Source organism: Herpailurus yagouaroundi, unplaced genomic scaffold (genome assembly GCF_014898765.1).
Source record: "Herpailurus yagouaroundi ecotype Mexico unplaced genomic scaffold, PumYag 161, whole genome shotgun sequence".
Taxonomy (NCBI): Eukaryota; Metazoa; Chordata; class Mammalia; order Carnivora; family Felidae; genus Herpailurus; species Herpailurus yagouaroundi.
The window spans coordinates 25063354-25085180 of record NW_024412402.1 but is presented as its reverse complement, the minus strand read 5'-3'; the positions used below and the strand labels follow the sequence as shown (position 1 = coordinate 25085180).

At 48.1% G+C, this 21827-nt stretch overlaps 1 protein-coding gene across 1 annotated transcript in view; it reads right to left on the bottom strand.

Annotated features, from left to right (window-relative positions):
• JAM3 (junctional adhesion molecule 3) overlaps positions 1-20839 on the bottom strand; it is a 117896-nt gene extending 97057 nt beyond the window's left edge. Inside the window, exon 1 of the mRNA XM_040483590.1 lies at positions 20707-20839. The gene's annotated coding sequence lies outside the window, so the exon portion shown is untranslated. The remainder of the gene's footprint in view (positions 1-20706) is intronic.
• Positions 20840-21827: the final 988 nt, after the last annotated feature.

Below are 21827 nucleotides of genomic sequence, written 5' to 3'. Positions count from 1 at the left end.
TGTTAAGCAAAATAAATCGATCAGAGAATGACAGAGAATGACAAATATATTGCACTCACATGTGGAATTTAAGAAATACAACAGAAAAATGTAGGGGAAGGGAAGGAAAAATAAGGTAAAAACAGAGAGGGAGGCAAACCATAAGAGAGTCTTAAATACAGAGAACACACTGAAGGTTGCTGGAGGGGAGGCGGGTGGGGGATGGGCTAAATGGGTGATGAGCATTAGGGAGGGCTCTTGTTGGGATGAGCACTGGGTGTTATATGTAAATGGTGAATCACTGTGTTCTACTCCTGAAACCAATACTAAGCTGTATGTTCTGTATGTTAATTAACTTGAATTTAAATAAATTAAATTTTAAAAATAAAGTCTTTCCCGTAGAGAAAAAAAAAAACTAATTAATTAATTTAAAAAAAAGAATGCCCCATCCTTATAAGTGCTTGCCTCCAAACTGGCTAAATAGAGCTCTCTTACAAATTAATTTTAGCTGAGCACCTGGATGGCTCAGTTGGTTAAGCGTCTGACTCTTGATTTCAGCTCAGGTCATGAACTCACGGTTTGTGGGTTTGAGCCCTGCATCGGGCTCTGTGCTGGCAGTGTGGAGCCTGTTTGGGATTCTCTGTCTCCCTCTGTCTCTGCCCCTCACCCCGTTACTCTCTCTCTCTCTCTCTCTCTCTCTCTCTCTCAAAATAAATAAACATTAAAAAAACAAATTAGGGGCGCCTGGGTGGCTCAGTCAGTTAAGCGGCCGACTTCAGCTCAGGTCACGATCTCGCGGTCCGTGAGTTCGAGCCCCGCGTCGGGCTCTGGGCTGATGGCTCAGAGCCTGGAGCCTGCTTCCGATTCTGTGTCTCCCTCTCTCTCTGCCCCTCCCCCGTTCATGCTCTGTCTCTCTCTGTCTCAAAAATAAATAAAACGTTAAAAAAATTAAAAAAAAATTAATTTTAGCAATACCATCTGGAGATGGAAAAATATCTCATATTTACTATATGCATGTGCATGCATGTACACACACAGACACAAAAATCTTATAGCTTTTGTTTTTACTAATATTTGTGGAGAGGACATTTTAGGCCCAATTTTCAAATACTTCCCTCTCTTTCTCTTTGTTCTTCTGAAAAGAAACTTCTCCCTAAAGTTTGAAGTTCAAAGAATGGCTCTTTGGTCCTAGAGAAGAGGAGGATAAAAATCTACATCACAAAATACAGATTGAGTGCAGAACAATTTTATCTCCAATATTTTGATCTTTTCAAGCATTTTGAGAGGAATAGGTGAGGTTTAAGGGATTGGAAGGGGAAGGTGAACTTTGAACTTCTAGAGCAACACCTTTGGCCTGGCAGAGATTTATATGACAAAAGCAGCTCTTTCCAATCCCCCAAAGAATTGGGTTGTAGCTTTTGTTTTACATATCTTTTATCTCTTTAATTTTTCACTAGCCTTTTGCAATGAATCATTCTATGAAGCTATGTTAGAATTTTGAAAGCTTTTGAAGGCTTCTGCATACTAATTAAAACAGGCATCTCATTGTTTGATTTGAAACCCCTTGGTTTTGAGTGTACTGAAAAAAAATTTTTTTAATGTTTTATTTTATTTTTTAAGAGACAGAGAGGGACAGAGCATGAGCAGAGGAGGGGCAGAGAGAGAGGGAGACACAAAATTCAAAGCAGGCTCCAGGCTCTGAGCTGTCAGCACAGAGCCTGATGCGGGGCTCAAACCCAGGAATGGGAGATCATGACCTGAGTGGAAGTCGGACGCTCAACCAACTGAGCCACCCAGGCACCACATGAGTGTACTTTTTAAATGATCTTCTCTATTTGGAACATTCCTCATAATGGCCATTGTAATTCAAGGTTGTTTTTAGTAAAATTTTGCCATCTTACTAGATAATCTGCAACTTATAGAAATCTAGTTCTCATACATAAAGTAAGTAGGTGTGCCAGAAGGTGGCATGCACAGCTCTCTGGAAATAAAGGATCCCCTCTCTTTTAGCTAGGCCTTTCATTTTCCTGGAGTCACACTAATAATCTGAAAAATGGGGAGAGGACTGAACCTGCAGGGAATGGGGCCTGGGGACTGATTCTAAACAAATGGAGAACTGGGAACTCATCACCAGTTCCCAACATGGAATTTGGGGAGGGATTCCAAACAAATGGGGAATTGCAAACCAAACCATCAGAATTCCCACTGTGGAATCCAGAGACAGAGCTAAGGTCTGGGGTTTTCAACCTGGGGAACTGCAGTTTGAAAGGCTAGGGGCCTGGCCCCAAGCAGAACCATCTGCTAGCTAATTGGGCTTTGGGCAGATATGCCAGTTCAGTTGGGCTCTGGGCAGAACTGTCTGCCAGCTCAAGTTGACCTTCCCTGTAAAGGAAAGCCAATTAAATCAGGAGTTCAATGCAAAGAAAACAGAGCTTAGAATTGACAGAAATTTACTCATAGCCCTCAGAAATGGCGAGAAAGACAATGAACTCAAAAGGGTTTGTTGGGCTCCATGCCTGTTTATCTTATTTCTGAGTACCATCAGAAGTTTGCTTCAGATCCTACCACTGTCACCAAATCTGTTAAAAAATTTCGACTAAGTTTGGAGATCTAAATAGCTTTATTCAGTGATTCGTGAATTGAACAGCATTCTATTTAGCCAATGGAAAGATGGTCTGAGGAGTTGTACACAATGGAAGGTTTTCAGAGAAAGGAGGGTGGGACAAAGAAGTTACTAGGAAAAGAAAAGAAAGGATTGTTTCAGGCCAGGACATCTCTTTTGTGAAGAGGGAATGGCAGGGTTTTTGCCGAGAAGATGACCTCATTAGTGTTGATCAGGAAATTTCAGACTGACTGTTAAGGTGACATTCCTGGGAGAGGTTGAAACCATTTAAGTTGTTGGTGTTGTTGGAGTCATATGACTCCATTTTGGGCTTGTTCTTTCTTTTTTTAACAGTCTGTACTCTTTCTCAATTGCTTACTTCCACCTCTCTGGTTTTGACCTTTCCTCTTCCCCACCTTGCTCTCCACTCCCCTACTTATTTACTCATACACTCACACACACAGATCCACACACATTTAACTTCTCTTTCTTACATCAACAAACACCCTGACCCTTGATTGACCTGTGAAAGGCAATTCAAAGGTCTGAGGCAACTCTTCCTGGCTCATACTGAGACTGAGTCCATCTCCCTCAAACTTTGCTGACCTTGCAAAAAAATCCAAATCAAAACCTGTCTCTCATTATGTAATTTTTGTCTTCATCGCTGAGGAGAGGTTGCAGTCAGCCTCTTTGATAAACTCTCTTTTGTGTTTCCTTCTTCATCTCCGTCTCCCCAAGCTGAGCTCAGAACCAGTATGTGTAAGATGGAAACAAACATCCCTCTGCAAGGTCAAATGCAAGGTCAAATGGGGTTTGGCACTCACCCTGCATGGGTTTTGTTATTCTTGTCTCTGCATTACACGGGGTCTACCATCTTGGGGTGCGTGTGCATGCACACTTGCATGCTTTTGCCTTTTTGTGTGAAGAAATGCATACGCGATAAATATGTATATAACTCTGTGCGGGATCCTTGTGTGAGATATGGAGAGGGTGGAAGTGGTATGTGTGGAATGCATGGTTGGGCTGAAGATGGATATGTGTACGCCTGTGTGCGCGCACAGATGTCTTTCTGAGCAGTGCTTTGCAGAAAGCTATTGAGAGGTATCTGGAAAAGGGCATTTGTAGAAATACATATTTAACAACAGGTATGAATTGAAGTGAGAGAAATATTTGATTTGTATGGTTTATATGTAGGGTGAATTTTGGATGGAAAACAGAAAGGAAACTCTTTTGTACTTCTTAGAGGCATCCAGACCCTATCTTACGAAAGCCCCTTAAAATCTCCCATTCTGGGGCAGCAGCAAATGTCCAAGCAGCTTCCCTCCAGGAATTGGCTTTGTTTCCAAGAAGTTTGTTAGGCTAAGAAGAAAGCATCTTTGACCCCGCCATTTAGTCTCTCAAACCTCAAGGACATAGATAAACACCCACAGGCACAGATTTCTTCCCAATGCTAGGCTGAGTCCCCACTGCTACTCCCCATTCATTGTAGAGCAGGATCCAACTGCGGAGGCCCTTAGGTGCGCCCTGTGCTGCTCTTGGTCACGGATGGCTTGTAAAAGGAGAAGAGGAGAGCAAAGACCAAACACTGCGTCTGTGAGTCTACACCCCGCGTTCCTGGATTCCGCTGCCAGCCCGGGTCTGTGGCCTTCCTAGGGGAAAGCTGTCCAGCCCGAGCCCACACCATCTGAGGCAGGAACGCAGCTCCGCTTCTAGCCGAGCAAACCCTTCCGCCAGCCTCACGGCACCACCTTGTGGCTGGCTCTTGCCATTACAATTCCTTACCCGTCCCCTCCCTGCCACTCCCCCAAGCCAGCCCTTCAATGCCAATTACCAGCTTTAGATGATTAGTTGTTTGGTGTTCCGTGCTTGAGTGTTCAAAGGGAATTCTGTGTACAGTGTCTCTCAGTATTTTGAGAACTTGTAGTCATAAACACCCACATAGACTCAAGCATAGAACTGAGCCTGTACTTAAAACAATAAAGGGTTAACTCTAAAGAGACCACAGGTCAGTGGGGGGAGAGATGCCTTGGGGAGGAAGAAGAAAGAAGACTATCCATAGGAATTTCAGGTCTTTCCTGAATTCTTTCTCTTTTCCTTTTCCTTTCTTTTTCTTTTTTCTTTTCTTTTTCTTTTTCTTTTTCTTTTCTTTTCTTTTCTTTTCTTTTCTTTTCTTTTCTTTTCTTTTCTTTCTTTTTGGAATTCCAGATATTTCAAACTGGGCTGGACAAGGGCCAAAGTGAGAACCTAACCCAGTCTGTTAGCTATTCTTCTACCTTCTTTAAGAAAATCTACATATTCATCTAAAAAATGCAGGAGAGAGTGTAGAGCAGTTTGAATTGCTAGCCTGGGGTCAGCTTGCTTTGCAGTGAGAGCCCCGCTGACAAGGGGAGAGAGGAATCAGCCACAGTGCTCCTCCATCAAAGAGGGGGCTTAATTGTGGCAAGGAGAGAAACTGGCATGCCTAGTACCTGCAGAAGGAGCCTTGAAGTTGAATCCAGAAGACAGACCTGCTTTCTTTGAAAAAAAAAAAAAAAGTTTATTTATTTATTTTGAGAGAGATAGTAGGGGATGGGTGGAGAGGGAAAGAAAGAGAATCCCAAGCTGACCTCGCGCTGTCATCGCAGAGCCTGACTGGGGGCTCATTCTCACAAACTGTGAGATCATGACCTGAACCGAAATCAAGAGTTGTTTACTGACTGAGCCACCCAGGTGCCTCCAGAAGACCTGCTTTCTACTAACTCTGTGACCTTCATTAAATTGCCTAGTCTCTCTGGGCTTTGCTTTAAATTTAAGAATTATCCATTATTATAAGACCTTGGCCTATGTTTAAGCTGCATCTACCATTGCTTTGTCTTATAAACTTTAGTCAAACTGGTATATTCTCATTCTCTCAAACAGACATCACTGATTCTTAAGCTTTGCTAATACCATTATTTTTGCTTGGAATGCCCTTCCCAACCCACCTGTGCTTCTAAATTCTATGCATTCCCAAGATAAAACCCAATTCCACTTGTTCTATGTAGCTTTTCTGATTTTCCCAACTGGATATTTCTCCTCACCCTTTCTTAAATTCTCCCTAGGACTCCATGGGTCCTTCTCTTGGGTGCTTCATAGTATATTCTGGTCATTTGTAGCTTTATTTTATATCCCCCATCCATTTGTGGATACCACATGAATTCATTTCAGGTAGGATGCTTAACACTGTGCTTTGTCCATATTACATGTTGAACAGATCCCTTACTGGATGAAATGGAATTTACCTCCTTTTTGTATCTCAAAATGGATATGAATGGAAGTGGAATTTACCTCCTTTTTGACACTCATCCAGTAAGTGTCATGAACACCCTGCCTCTAGTCCTTTGGATGCTTTGCCCTCCTGGTGCTTCTGGAACATATGTCCTTCCTGTCACGGTATTTATCACACTATAGCAACTTCCTTTCACCTGCCTTTCTTACCATCTAGATGATAAGCTCCTTGAGGAGACACTGCATCTCTTAGATCCCTGTTGCCTGCACCATATATGCAAATAGTGGTAACTCAATAACTATTTCATGAGTGGATAAATAGATGAATATATAAGTAGATGCATGGAAATAGGGAAGGAGAAAAGGGGTTAAGGATGACCTTCAAGTTTCCTTTAAGCTCTAATATTTTATGATTACAGACTTTGGCTCTTTTGAGGGAAGGTAGCTCAAGCTATTTGAGAAACAATACAGTGATGATAGTAGGGTCAGTGGTGACTTTCCTTTGAATGGACTTTGTTTCTGTGGGGGAGCTGGCCTTCCCATTCTGTGGAGAATTTCATACTCCCTGGGCTCAGCCTGGCCCAGAACTTGGAAAGATCTCTGGGGTGTTCATTTTTGTCACCCAGCCTGGGTAGGAGGGTGGACGGGTAGGAGGGGAACCGTTTTGGGAAAAAGTGTTGGGGAGTGTTTTTGTGTGTGATGAGTCAGGGCCATGGAGCTAGGAGCCCTAATCTCTGCTCTGCTCTCTGTGGGGGTAGTTCTCACCAGTTGCAGGGGGGTGGAGGACCACCAACTGTCTTTAGAAAGTTTTCTTAGTCATAGTTTATACCAAGTCAGCTGGAGCTTTATGTAACTGGGCCTTTATTCCACAGACAACAGGGTATGATGGGGTCAAAATGGCTGCTACTCCTCCAACAATGGCACCCACCTATTCTAGCCCCTCCTAACCACCAGCTGGGTGACATGCCCTTCCCTTAGGAAATAGCACTTTGAGGGCCAAAGGCCAAAGACATATATTTCCACTGGAAAATATTTGGGGTTATCTTCATGAATTCCATGGGAATGCCTCCATGCCTTCTGGGGGTCTGTTCCATTCTCTCCTGTTAGTCCCACATCAGCTAGGGGCAGTGAGAATATAGTACCCCAGGACTCCAGAGTGTGCATGAGCCAAGCAGCAGGTGATGGTCAGGGCATTGGCTTCTGTTCTGGGCTGTGATCCCTCTCCAGTGCTGCTGGCAGAGCTCTCTAACTCTGCTTTCTTATGGTCTTGCTCCCCAGACAGAGAGAGACTCAGTATTGCATTTCTTGCCTCTAACACTAGACACAACATGAGTTCTATGGGGGATAGCTCCAGAGAACTTCTGAAATGATTGGAGGGATGGAGGGAGATACATGAGAAGAGAAGGAAACAAGAGAGAGGAGAGGTTGGCTGCTGGAGATTTGCCTAGCTCAGGACACCTGACTATTGGGTCCACTGGGAAGAAAGCAAAGCTCAGGAGTCTAGGGAGAGTTGTGGGGCCTTCCACTTGGCTTCTTCAAGGTAGACAGAAAAAAAAAAAGTCTAGGTTTTCTTTCCTTTGCTACTGGCTGGACGGAAAGCCTTCTTTCAGGGCTTCAGGTCCAAGAGGCTGGGGCTGTAAGCTTTGGGTAACTGTTTTTGCTGAGGCAGGGTACTAAGGATAGTGTGACTGTGGGGTCAGGTCCTGCTAATCCCCAGAACAAGAAGGAATAGAGGCATTTGAGAAGGTAAGCTGGAAAATGAGGATGAGATTCCTGACAGTGGGGATGGCCACTGTGGTCCAATAGCCTGGGAAGGAGGAAAGTTCTAGAAAGAAAGTTACAAAATCAGGTCTTTGGTCAATGAACATATTCTGGACAACAAAAGTGGAAGCTTAGCAGGTGGTTAGCAGGAGCTTTCAGTCATTTGTTATGGCTCTGTCCCTTTATCAGTGCAGTGGCAGCCACTGAAGCCAGATGGAAGGGCCTCAAGGCAGTGGCTTCCCTGAAGCCAGATGGAAGGGCCTCAAGGCAGTCCTGAGAGTGAGTAGAATCAGCTGAGAAAGAGAATGAGGGTTGGAGTGCAGAGAGGGAGATTGTGAGAAAGGCTGGAAGTTCCCAGGCTAGTTTCATGCTGATCCCCAGATTTCTGAGCCATGCCTGCATGGTACAGGGCTGTTGGGTGGCCGGGTCAAGTGGTATTAGTGGTGAAGGAAGAATGAGAAGACATGAGTCTCCTCCTCTGCCCAGGTGCTTGGAAGCAGGGAGATGCACAGCAGTACTTCTCTGGTCCTACTGAACTAAGATAAGAGTCCAAGTTGGAGAGAGGCTGGACTTGTCCCTAAACCCAGAAAGGAATGAAGGAATGAGAGAGTGCTAGGAAAAGAGGGAGAAGGGACATAAGTTCCCCTGCACACCACCAGGTGCCAGGCAGGGACAGTGCCATGATGGCCAGAGGCTGCAGCCCAGGGCTAAGGCAGGGCTAAGCTAAGATCTCTAAAATGAGATCTTGATTCAGGCTGCCGCCTTCTGTTTCTGAGCTTGTGGTACAAGCGGGGTTGGATCTATTTCTACCTTCACATGCTGAGCCCCAAATCCCTGGAATATCATGCCCTGCTGCCTTATCTGCAGTGCTGGGACACCATCCAGTAGATTATTTAGGGCTTGGGGAAAGTGTCCAGGAGCAGGGACCCAGGGCGCTTAGTGGTTACTGTGATCTGTATCCACACTGCCAAGTTCTTGGCTCGGATTGCTCCTGTGATTGATGTCCTAGGTCTCCTTTCTTCAAGATGCAGCTGTTCCTGCCCTCTCTCTGGACCTCAGAGAATCACCCATGATGTTTCAACTGCTTCGTTGGGTTCCCTCACTGTGCTTACTTTTAAGAGGAGGGGCACAACAGAGCAGAGAGATTATACCTGCAAACATCAGAACCACATTGCCTGGGCTGAAAACCTGACTCTACCTCCAACTAGCCATATGACCCTGAGCAAGTCCTTTATGTCTCTGTGTTTCCATTCTATAAAAGAAGGCTAGTAATAGGACTTACCTTGTGGGCGTGTTGTGAGGGTTGAACAAGATATTTTGTGGAAAGTCATCTTTGTTCTGTGGCTTTCCACATAGTAAGCTCTTAATAAATGTTAGTTCTTGTTTTTCTATATGACCAAGCCTTGCATGTCCCAAAGACAGTGAATTCCAGCAATGCAGGCCTCCTCCTTCCTGTATCAAAAACAGCCCATGCTCAGCCCAATTTTTATGCACATAAATGTCCTCCCACCTTCTGTACAGCTACTCATACTCCCCCACTCCAAGGCCTAGCTAAAGAGCCGCCTCTTCCCAAAGTCTTTCCTGGTGATTCTAACCCACACAAAGCTCTTCCTCCCCTGACTTATTGTGCTTCCAGCCAGTGCCTTGAAATTTACCATTTAAACCATAGAACTTGAGAGCTGGAAGAGTCTTTGCAAATGATCCCAGTCAGTTGTTCTTACTCAGGAGTAGTTAATAAGCAGCGATTACATTGCTACAGCATCTGTTAGCACTCAACCCAGGCATCACTAATTAACCATAGCACTTCTGCTAAGCCCAAATGCTGCCTCAGAGTCCTTCTGAACACAGTGCTTCAGGAGATCAGTACTAACCCATCAGAAGTGCTACTACCATCCACAAGCCAGACAACTAGAAGTAATCTATATGGGTAAGGTAGCTGGAGCTTTTTGAGGTGTAGAGACCTGCTTCAGGCCCCAAGGCACTGGGATACAACACTTTAACTTGTCTTCAGGGCTCATTTGAGGGGACGTGGGGAATTGGGGTGGTAAGGAGGCTCAGTCTCTCCTCACACAGACTGACCCAGTGTGCCCGTGCTTCCAGAGTCTCTGTTTTGTGCCAACAGCAGGCCATAGGAGCTTCAGTGTCTTGAAAGACAGATGGACGCTGGACATCAGGAGCCCAGAGTGGTCATCTTCATCTGTGACTGGTCTGCTTAGGGCCACAGGGAGTCCTTCCTTCTTTCAGGGTCTCCATCTCCATCCATTCAAGGGATGGAGAGAGAAATGGCACAGTGGGATGCCACCTCTCCTGGGCCCTGAAAGTTGTGGTGAAGGGTCTCTTGAAGGGTGATTCTTTGCACTGGGCCACCTCTCCTGGGCCCTGAAAGTTGTGGTGAAGGGTCTTTTGAAGGGTGGTCCCTTGCACTGGGAGAGGGGGGCAGTAGTGGAAGCATGGAGGGGTCACAGTTAACATCCAGATTGTTGGAGGAGTTTTCACCCTTAAGTAGGAGTTCTGGAGAGCTAAACAGCCTCCTCCTCCTCAGAAGCTGTTGAAAGGTGGCTTCAACATCAGCTCAGTCCCACAAGCTTCAGAGTGCTACCCCTCATGCTTGTTCCCCTCTCCCCACCCCAGCTACCTCTCCCAACCTTCTCCTCCCTCCCATGCCCCTTGAGTTTGTGCTGCCATTCAAGTCCCCTCTGCAGACCTGCATGGCCTCCTGGCTGAACTCTTTAGTCATGTCACACTTTGCTGGAATTTTCTTTCTAGAACTTAGATTTCATTATGTCATCTCTGCTTAGACATCACCTCGTTGTCTTCAGGAGAGAGGCAAACTCCTTGATCTCTACACTATTTACATTTGGGATTGTATAATGTGTTGTTGTGGGGCCTTCCTGTGCACTGCAGGATGCTCGACGGCATCTCTAGGCCCTATCAACTGCACGCCAATGGCACGCTGCCCTGCCTCCCAGGTTTTAACAGCAAAGATGGCTCCAGATATTGACAAATGTCCTCTGGGGGGAAAAATTGCCCCCGTCAAGAATCACTGTTTTAGCTATAACACAGGTTAATAACTTAGTACAAACCTACTTAGCTCTGTGCTAACGGCTTTCTATGGATTGTGTCATTTAAGTTCAGAACAATTGCTGGAGGGTAGGCTCTCTTAGTATCCCTATTTTATAGATGCTTAAAAGGCACCCATTTGGAAGGTATCCAGATCTTTCAAGAAAGGCAAAGACTTTTTCCTTCTAGTGGGGTAAAACAGAGGGAGATAATTCAAAATCTCTTCTCCTTGAGGCCAGGGCCACAGACTAGTCAAGGCAGGATTTGAACCCAGGCTACCTGTTGGCAGGATTAGATTTCTCCCTCATGTGCCCTGTCCAGCCTGCTGTTTTCCTGCCACTCATCATGCCCTTCCGTAGTCACTGTCTGCACTCTGCTTCCCCTACGAGCTCCTCCACAACCTGGTGAAGTCTACTCACCACTCAAGGCCTAGGCAAAACCCCTGACCTCTTCTCTGTGCAGGCCCCTATGCCCCAGCAGGAAGAAGTAATAACTCCCTGTAGTTCACACACAGACACAGCCTTGGTGGTACATTCTGTCAGGATAATTGTGCAGATGTCTGTCTTCCCTGCCAGACTGTGAGTGATCTGGGGGGTCTGGTTTGTCCTTTGTAATGATGACCTGCATGAGCCCATGCCCCCCAGATGCTTGAGGAATGGGATGAAGTGGAGAGGTGTGTGATATACCGGACACCAGGAGCAACAGTGTCTTTGGGCACACAAACTAGACAAAGCGCTTCTCCTATGGGCTGATTTGGCCCCTCAAAAGAGTACAAGGCTAGAGGAGCCACAAATGGGGGCTGGAGTTTGGCCCCCTTGGCAGGAGGCCTTTGAGACATGCATAAACTGCAGTCTTAAGGAAGTGGTGGACCTCAGGCTGCCTGTCAGATAGAATCCTCCCGTTAGCTTTCATGAGGTTTAGTAGGAGTGAGCATGCCTGTGTGTGCCCACTGTGAGTATGTGTTAATATGTGTGCTCATGTGGGAAGGTAGGCAGTGGGGCCCATGCCTGTGTGGAGTGACACTGTGAGCATGTGCCACACGCTGTGTGCATTTCTGTCAGGACATGTGCATTTCTGTACTGCAATACTAGCACATGTGTGTACTTATATGGACCTATCAACATAGAATGTAGGTCAAGGGACCCACAGGCATTCTAGAACTCTAGAGAATGCAGTCTGCTCTCTGCCCTGCTCCCTTTGCGGGATGGAGGGAGAGAAAGATGCTTTGGAATGCCTTCCTTGGAAGCCACATTGGTCTCTCTTTTGCAGGCAGGGTTTCTGAGGCAGAGTACTCAAAGAGCTCCCTCCCTTCTCCCTCTTTATGGGCTGGAGAAATGAGCTCCCAAGAAGACAAGAGGAGGAATATATCTCTTGGCCCTGTCCTGCCAGCTCAGACACAAGCTGGCCCCAGATGACTGGATGACTGTTGGATTAGGGAGCATGGTATCTCAGGGCCAAAGGTGGCGGTGAGTGGGATGGGCTGAATGAGTCATGGCCAAAGCCCAGTTAGCAGCTCATGTCTTGTTCTTTGTTGACAGAACAGAGAAAGGACCTTCCTGATAAGATGTCAACATTTTGGGGGTGACGATGGCTGGACAAAGAGAGAAGATGCAGGGGCCAGGGCCACTTCCTAAGACAGGGGCCCAGGATTGTGCCTGTAGCCACATGTTCAAGTGAGTGTGCCTACCTGGGTAAGTGTGAGGTGGGCACAGGGCCGTGTGTTCACATGAGTTTATGTGCAGCCTGAGCTAGGGCGTAGTCTCAATGTGAACACGTAGAGCTCTATACCTATCCTATCAGAGAGTTCAGGCAGCTGGCATGGAAACGTCCAGGGACATTTCTGGCCTCACTCACATTTGCTTATACCTTATGGTAATCTGTGTATAAGTGTGTCCCCACTGCACACCCATGGAGCCCACATGTGCATTTATCTCTGCACTTCCAGGGGGGTTCTGACCTCTTGGCTCAAGCTGAAATTCACATAGGCACATACAGCACTCACAGCCCCCAAATTCCTCTACATTTGAAAAAGACAAGGGGAAAAAAAGGGCCAAGAGACAAGAGGAGATAAAAATAGCTGAAAATAAGCTCTTCAGATCAGAAAGCTCCCTTTTTTAGTGACTCACAAATTTTCCAGACTGAGTGCACACACACACACACACACCCCACAAAACACAAACACCCAGTCACGCTGCCAAGTCATGCACACATCCTCATGCAGATGCCCTCGGTCTCATACATGCTCAGACTGAACTCCCAGGTAAAATACCCCCCAGAGGGGTGATGCTGTGGCCTCTGGGGGAATGCTCTCATCTGGAGCTTGGAAGGCATGATCCACTTCCCCAGTCCCCTGCAAACACATATTCATATCCACCTCCTCTCCCAGCTTCTTCTGACTTCTCACTATTTCTGGTCCCCTCCCTCATCTTGAAATGGGACGCCCGCAGGAAGAGGTGGTCTTGCTGTCCTACTAAGGATTGCGCTGCTTTCTTCAGGAGGCTCTAATGCTGGAGAGCCAGGCGGCTCTCTGCACAGGATCTCCGGAGCTGGCCTCACTGCTGGGGAGAGAGGAGACAGCTCCGGACGCCATGCAAGATTTATGAATGTGTTTTGTTAATTGCATTAGTGGCTCTGTGGGAGGATGGTGTGTGCTTGGGCCTTAAACAGGCAAGTGCAACAGAGGCATCTGTAGAGGAGACAGGACTGAAGCACTGTTTACAGCATCCTGTAATCCTGGGGACACCACGGTCCACTCCTCCCCCACCCTCTTGCTGACACCCTCTTTCCCTCCATTGCAACCATCTACATACCCCACAGGACTAACCCTTCCCCTCTTAGGCTCCTCTAGTCTAGAAAGAGTGGCCAGGTTGGCAGCCAGCCTTGAGAACCCACTTTTTGCTCACTGTCTTTCTCTCCCCTCCCTTCCCCCTCTTCTTTCTCCCTCCTTTCTTCTTTCCCTTTATCTTCTTTTCCCCTTTACATCCTTTCCTCCATCCTCTGTCCACCTTCACCCCTGTCTGTGAAGCCCAAATCTGCTTGGTTCTAAGTATTTACATCACTCAGGCTAGAAAGGTCCCTAGGTGCCCCCTAACCATCTATTCACAGAAACATGACCCACTGGCTGAGTCTCTGGGGTCCCTACTTCCCAGGACTTAACTAGGCACCATGTCCCTGAACCTTTTAAGAAAATGGGGAAGTGGAAACATGCAAGGTGAAAGGGACAGCTAGAGAGGATTTGCCTAAAAATTTGAAGCCCGTCTGAGGAAGTGGCTGCTGGGCAGTGGACCCAGAAACATGTCATGTGTCCATGGTTATGATGAGCTCCTTAGAAGGTGGATGTTAGGTAACCATGCCCATCTCACTTGGGGTGCCCTCTTCTGGGGCCACTCTGGGACTTTGTTTCCTCTTCTTCAGCCTTTGGTGCCCTGAGTGATCTGGGATCTCAGCCTTGGCTGTGGCTAGCAGTGTGGGCTCTGCCCTTGGGCTGTCTGAGGTGGAATCCTGCCCCCACTTTCCAACTCTGAGTTTGATGAGTTTATGTCTCTGGTCCTTCATTTCTTTAATTGTCAAAGGGAATAATACTAACAATACCTACATCATAGGGTCCTTTATGTCTGTGGTGCTTAAAACAGTGAAAATAGGCAGGTGGTAAGGTCTTCATAAATGTTAGGTACATGACTCAGGTCAGCTGGCTTTACCTTTCTATGCCTTATTGTCCCCTCAGAAGCATGGGAATAAGAAAGGCTATCCCTTCTCTAGAGGACTTTCTGGGACAACAGAGAAGACCAGAGTTAAGAGTTAAGAGGCAGAGTCAAGAGTCCTGAGGTGGTACCCTCCCTCTTTCTGTTCCCCCATCTTGGGGGCGCTTGTGTCCACCCTACCTTCTCTCCCTCCTGCCTTTGAGTCCTCTGCACAGCTCTGGCCCAGCTCTGGCTTTTCATTACTGTATAACCACCTCTCAGAGCATGTTTCTCCAAAGGAGGGTCCAGGCTGTGGGGACGAGGCTGAGGAAGGGGAGGAAAGTGGCCCAGCAGGGCCCTGAGAACCCCATCCCCTCCTCCCTTCTCAGAAAGCCACCCTTTCCCAAGATGAGCTCTCTCCTCATCCCTCCCCCCAATTTCTTAATCTCCAGTGCACGTAGAAGCTGCAAAGTGGGACAAGGAAGGACGATCAAACAGAAGATCAAGGGGCTGAGGAATTGGAGCCTGTGTTCTGAGGCTAAGGTCCACCCAGATCCTTTCTAGATTTAGAATTTTTCTCTTTTAACAATGGAGAACTCAGACTCCTGAGGTCCAGGGTCTGAGACAAGCTGAGCCCATCTGGCCCTGCTTGCAGGAGCTTTCTCTTTCTGACTGGAGAAGGAGGCATCCCCGCAAGTTCTTGGGCTGTTGTGGAATGCAACACAAACTGCATCAGGAGATCTAAATTTGGGCTTTGGGTGGACTGCCTTGACTTCCTCAAGGTGATCGGTCTTTAACAGTAGATGAAAAAGGTCCTGAAACTCAACGTTGAACCATAAAATAGTTCTTGCACTTCTCACATCAGGACTTCTCTGTTATAATTCTTGTCATTGTTGGAGACCAAGCAGTAGTGGATATGGGGAGAGAGATACTCAAAAATTAATTAATCACATTTTTCTTTACTCCAGGCCCTGAACCAGGATGATATCTTAGATAGGTGAACAAATAGATAACAACCTTACCCTTGAGGAATTTAAAATCTAGAGCTTAGAAACTCTTTCATATTGCAAAACATATACTCATATATCTAGGGAGCAATAGTCCAACGCTTTTATGTCTGAATGCTGCTAAGGCACCTAGCAACTGATTGCTAAGATCTGATTTCTCTGGATGCTGGATTCCTTATGCTTTAAGGCAGTGATTCTCAACCTTTTCCACGTCATGCATCTCTTTATAAATTGATTAAAGCTGTGAACTTCTCTCCAGAAAAATATCTAGAGCATAGACACTCAAACATCTGCCTATAATTTGATGGGCATCTGAGCCCAGGAAGCTGATGCAATGATCTTAGGTTTAGAGCCCCTGTTTTAAGAGTGGGAGGCAGCTGTGTGGCCTGCACTGATGGATATATCACTGCATTTCCCAGCAGGAGCTGTGTAGCTGAATTGTAATCACAGTGTTCTACCAGAGTGGATTAGGGGAAGCTGGCTGCTTGGCCCAGACTCTAACTTTCTGAAAAATTTCTAAATTCTACCAAACAGTAGAAATATGCATTTGCAAAAATCCTAAATTATAATCTTGGTGAGGCTGCCAGTGAACTCTGTGACCTTGGCCAATTCTCTTCCTTTCTTTGGGGTCTCATTTGTCTTGTCTGTGAAGTGAAGAAGGGCTGGGACACTGAAGTAGAGTTGAGGTTCCTTCCATCTCTCATGTGCCCTGAGTCTTTGTCATGGTGGCACACAGGTATGTCTTTTACTGAGGAGACAGGACAAGGAGCGGGGGTGGGGGAGGGCGCGGGGGTGATGAGGCAGTCTCCAGGTGCGGCAGCCCTTGATTCCAGGGGCTGGACCTGAGCCCTGGTGAGGAAAACTCCCAGCTACTGCTCCGAGCTGTGCTCCTGGCCACCCCCAGAGCTCAGGGCCTCCTCCCCCTGCACCACTCTGCTTCCCCCTGCAGCTGACTGCCTGGGCCAGGGCTGCAGTGGCTGCTATGGGGATTTAGAAGCTAAGGCTGCCTGCTCTGGCAGAGGTTACAGCCTTATAAATCACAGTTCCATGGGGGAGGGTTCAGCACAGCCCAAAGCCTTAGTGATGGAGGGGAAGTGCGCTTTTCTGTGGTAATAACCACTGGGGGCTTCCTGGGCAGCTGGGCCCCTCCTGTGATCTTGCAAGGCCTCTCTGTTCCTTGGTACTCATTACAGATATCTGAGAAGGGGTGCCTTGCACAGAGGAGTCCTCTCCCCTCCCATTGTCTGGTTGGGTCACCTACTTGAAGGGTAGAGAGGGGTAGAGAGGGGTAGAGAAGCATAGCAGGTCTGCTCCAAGATGCAATATGCTGTGGGTCTGTGCTGTTCCTGGGGCATGGAAGTGGGCAATTCCTTTTTTTTTATTTAAAAAAAAATTTTTTTTTTAACGTTTATTTATTTTTTTGGGACAGAGAGAGACAGAGCATGAACGGGGGAGGGGCAGAGAGAGAGGGAGACACAGAATCAGAAACAGGCTCCAGGCTCTGAGCCATCAGCCCAGAGCCCGACGCGGGGCTCGAACTCACGGACCCGCGAGATCGTGACCTGGCTGAAGTCGGATGCTTAACCGACTGCGCCACCCAGGCGCCCCTGGAAGTGGGCAATTCCTAATGTCACCTGTGGCCTTTAATCTTCTGGCCCAGCCATGGCTTCCACACAAATCAGAGGGCTCAAGTGTCTGACTCTGGGACTGGACATTGCAGGAGCCAAGTGATTCAATCTGCCAAGTCCCTCCTTTGAAATCCATGCCACCTTTTCCTTCTCTCCCATGGCCTCCTCAGCACCTCCAGGCCAGAATTTAAATGTTATTAACTATAATTGATCTGCTTAGGTCCTCTGAGGGATTGAGAGGGAAGAGCAGTGGAGGCCTGAGGTGTTGCAAGGTAGCAGAGGCTTCATGGAGCCACTGCCAGGGCTCAGGAATGCTCACCTTTTTGTCTCAGGGAGGAAACCCTTGGAAAGGAGAATAGAGAGGCAACTGACTCAGCTGCAGGAAATGCTCTTCTCCAGTTGGTGCTAGTTGTCTTCACACACTCACCCGTGCCTATACAGTACATATTTGCACACCCAGTATACCAGTCGTATGCTAACAGACACATTCTAAACCTGTCTATATAATTTCTTTCATACCAGAAAAATATATGCAGACCCTACTCATATCTCCATATAAACATTCTTCTCTTTCCTTTCTTTCTTTCTTCCCGTACATGTGATTGTCATCAGCATATATGCTAATGTATAAAACTTTGAATTATCTAAAGCTCATGCATATACCCTTTCTTAACTCAGCCTTTTAAACCTGCAGTGTATGGCCATACCTAGAGACAGGACTGTGCAGCCCACATGCACACACCATGCTTCTCCATCCCAGACCTATGTGATAATTCACTCTATCACACAACTGCTCTGCTCTGTTTCCTTCACCTCTTGGTTGAGCAGCTATCCCATAGGTGGAAACTTCTTCCCCTAGCCACATCTCTTCCTCTGGAGTTGAGTATGTGAAGCACTGTCACAGAAGGGAAAGATTATGATGGTAGGAGTCTAAGAGCGTGGGTTCTTAATAAGTTATTTTGCTCATTTATCTTTGTATAACCTCACATGCCTCGTAAGGCCTTCAATAGATAGATACTAAAATTCAGCCTCAGTTTCCTCATCCATAAAATGGATTAAAATACTGTCTGCTTTATCTTCATGATGGCAATGTTATGCACATCAAACCTGATACATAAGAAAGAAGCCTGAAAGTGTACTGTGCATCATACCCTGGGCTATTAGGGCAATTTGTTTCACGAGTGCAGTCCAAGAGCTGGCAAAGGTAGGGACCATATTTTCCTTGTGTGAGCTGGTCCTAGTGCTGCTGGTCTTGCCAAGGGCTGCTGGTCTAGGGCTCAAGGAATTCATTCCTGGTCCTGCCTTTCTTCTTTCTTCACCCTCATTCTCACTTCTGTCTGTTCTAGACATATCATGGTTACAGAGCCAGGGATCACCAGCACTGAGCCAAGCATCTGCCCTGGGCATGAGCAAGCATCTGCCCTGGGCAAGTATCTACACATGGGCCTGGCTCCCAGACTTACACCTGGGAGAGAGTTCTCTGTTCCTGGACTCTAGGGCTGTGCTAACCAGCTGAGTCCAGAATTAGAGCTGCCATGGTGTGGTGAACTCCACGTGACAATTCACTCCAGGGCTGAATCTTTTACCTGTGCTTCCCCGCCTAGGTTTGTGGCAACCCCCAAAAAGCACCTTAACATCTAAGATGGTACAGGAAGGCCAATTTTTGCCTAGCCCAGAGTGAGTCCTCAGTGATCCAAGCCACAGCGGCTGGTACAGGCTAGGGTAGCCCTGGAAGAGGGGAGGCAGGACAATTGAGGCCAATGCCAGCTTTGGAAAGAGGCCAGCAGCTGGCACAGAGCTGGCTTATGTCCAGTAAGAGCATGTGAGAGGTGAAGGGGCCATTCTGAGGGAGGGCTGTCTAGCTTTGGAGCTTAGAATAATCTCAGATTCAGCTCAGAGCCTTTATTTCTTTAGCTCAGCAATAACAAATTTGGGATAGTACTTGTCTCCTTCAGTTACTCCTCCCTGGATCACTGTTTAGAGAAAAAATTCCAGTGGGATACCGGGTACAGATAAACGTTTCCGGACACGCCAAGTGGACTGAGGCTGGGGTACCAGGAAACTGGGCTCCTGCCACTGGCTAAAGGGCCTTGGAAGCTCAGGGCTCCCATAAGTGAACCTGGGAATGAACATGGGTGTAGTGGAAGAGGGGCCCCAGGTAAGCCTATCCCTTGCACAGGTCCCGCTTTCTGTAGGGAGTGACTCTGTGTGTCCCTCCTCCCTCCTCCAGCTCTGCAGCAGCACCAGGTTTCCAGCAGGCCGGCATGAAAGCCAGGCCTGGAGGGGGCTGGGCAGACGGGGACCAGAAACAGAACCGGCCTGGGGGTGGAGCCTATAAACACTGCAAAGCTCCAGCCTGGCTCCACCCCTTCCCAGCCTGGAGCTCAAAGGGATGACATCACCCAGACTGAGGGCTCCAGCCGAGAAGGGCTTCGCTAGCGGGGAAGCCGCACCTGCATGGCTGAAGGACTTCCCGGGTTCGCCAGGCGGTGGTTCTCTTCTGTGTCCTGAATCTTATTCAGCTTAGGGGTCTCTGCTTGGGGGTCTCGGAAATGGCACATGGCTATTCAGACTTCCATGCCTGGGGCTCTGGTTCTTCCACCGAAGACCAATCCCAGGGGCAGTCCGCCCAAGCACCCCAAACCCCCCCCCCTCCCCCGCCAAATGCGCCTTTTCCTTGCCAGCACAGCTGCGCTCCATTTTTCTGAGGCTCCATGGAGAAAGATTGGATCCCTAGTTCTGACCAGGCAACAGTCAGCCCACAGCAAACCCTTTGTCCCATTCCTGTGGGTCCGTGTCCCTTCCCCCACCCAAAACCCTACTGGATGCTTGTATCGCCTGCTTGCAGAGCATATGCTTGGCTGGTTGCTTGGTGTCTGCTGTTTATCCGTCTCTTCCTACTTAACTTCTGTTTCTGCTTGGCCCATCTGGCTCCCGTGGTACCTGTCTTTCACTCGACTGAATTGTGCCTCCACGCCAACGCTGTGTTCCCCACCCTCCTCCTCTTCCTCTACCACTTCCCTCCCAGGGCATTGCTCTTGTTCACTCGGGTTACTGGCAGGAGCCCTGGACCTTTGGTGTAGGGAAGTGAGGGACTCCTCTAGCCTGGGGGACTGCCCCAGGCACAGCTGGGGAGCCTGTTGTGGGGGTCACTGCAGTGTTCTGGGGATGCTGTTGGAGGGGTGTTGAGGTGGGTGGTGGAGTACAGAATGGAAATAGCCTTTGGACTGGAGAGAGGGCTTGGTGCTCGTGAAAACCTCCTTCTCAGATCCTTCTGAGCTTCCTTCCTACTAGACTGCATTTTGGGGGTAGGGGTGGGGTCTCCCAAGTCAGAGTCTTGTACATACTGCTCTCTGTCTGCAGCAGCAATTGGAAAGTGACCTGTGAGTAGCGGCGGGAGAGAATGAGGCCAGAGAAGCCCCAAGGTTCTTCTGACCTAGAACCCCAGCCTACTTCCCGCTCCTTCCTGCAGAGAAGGGGCTGTGGCAGTCCAGTGGCTTGGGCAAAAGAAAAAAATGTTGGCAGCAGGAAGCTGCAGGTTGTTCATGGTGGGTACCCAGAGGGGAAGGAATGGCCTTCCCTGCTCCCCTTGGCCAGGAGTACCCTGCTGGGGATCAATCCCATCCCAGCACATGGCACTAGGCTCCATGCTGCCAGAGCTACTGCTCCGCATCCCCTGCCCCTCCCACCAGCTTGCACACCCTTGCACACACTTGCACACCCATGCTGTGGCTCACACTTACCCCTCCAACACAGCCTGCTTTCTTCCAGTCATGATGTGACAGCTTATGGCTTCCCAGGACCCACAAAGGGGTGGTGGAGGCTGGGGGAGAACGGAGGAGAAGCAGTGGAGCCCCACAGGGGCAGGGCTGTTGTTCATCTACCTCTCTGAACCTGGGTTGCTCCTCCAGGCTAAGGCTGGATGCCGAGGAGGCTGCCCTGGGCCTGGAGTCAACAAGGATCCACGTGCTTGGGGACCATCGGTTGCTGGTCCCTGGAAGCATCTGCTTCCCACGGAAACCCACAGGGCTTGGCTGCCAGGCCTCGCTGCGTGCCCACTCCTCTGGCTCTGTTCTCTGTCTCTGTTGTTCCATCTGCCTGCGCCACCAGCTCCTGGCTCTGCTCTCTCGGCCTCTTTATTTCTCTCCCAGAACCTTCCTTCTGCTCCTCATTTCTCCCTATCCTTTCCCCGGTCTCTATCCAACCACATTCATGCCACAGTCCCTGCGGTCTTCTTTCCCCTTTGTCTTTAGCCACCATTTCTCTTGCTTCTCTGCTATTTTTCCCTCTCCTCTCCTCTCCTCTTCCCCCCCCATCTCTCTCTGTCTCTCTCTCTCTCTCTCATGCATATTCAATGGCTCCTTGAAAATCCACCTAGATGATTCTATGTGCTAAAAGCCTAGATCTGCTTCAGGAATAAAACTTCTCAGACTGTGACTCTAGGTCCCTGTCTCTGACCCCAGTCTGGATTAATTGTCTAGAAAATGTTGGTAAACCCACCTATTTTCCCCCAAGCATGGCTCACTCTTGGCTCTTCTGATTTGGGGCCAGGCAGCTGTAAGGGGTATAGAAGCCAGACAGACAAGCCACAGTGCTTCGGTCAAGACACATGGCAGAGGGCACGGAGCGTCTGGGGCAAGAATCTCCCCTTCAAGGGATTTGACAAGTTCAGTCCTGAAATAAATTTAGGATCTAGTGTCTGATCCTTTGGTGATCTTACAATTCTTTTACATTGCTCTGTTATCTCCCTACAACTCTCATGGGAGTCTCATAAATGAAGAAACTGTGGTGTTTAGTGTGGATGTCACTCCAACAGGCAGCCCAGCACTTGGGGAATGGAACTAGAAGCAGAATCTCCACTTTG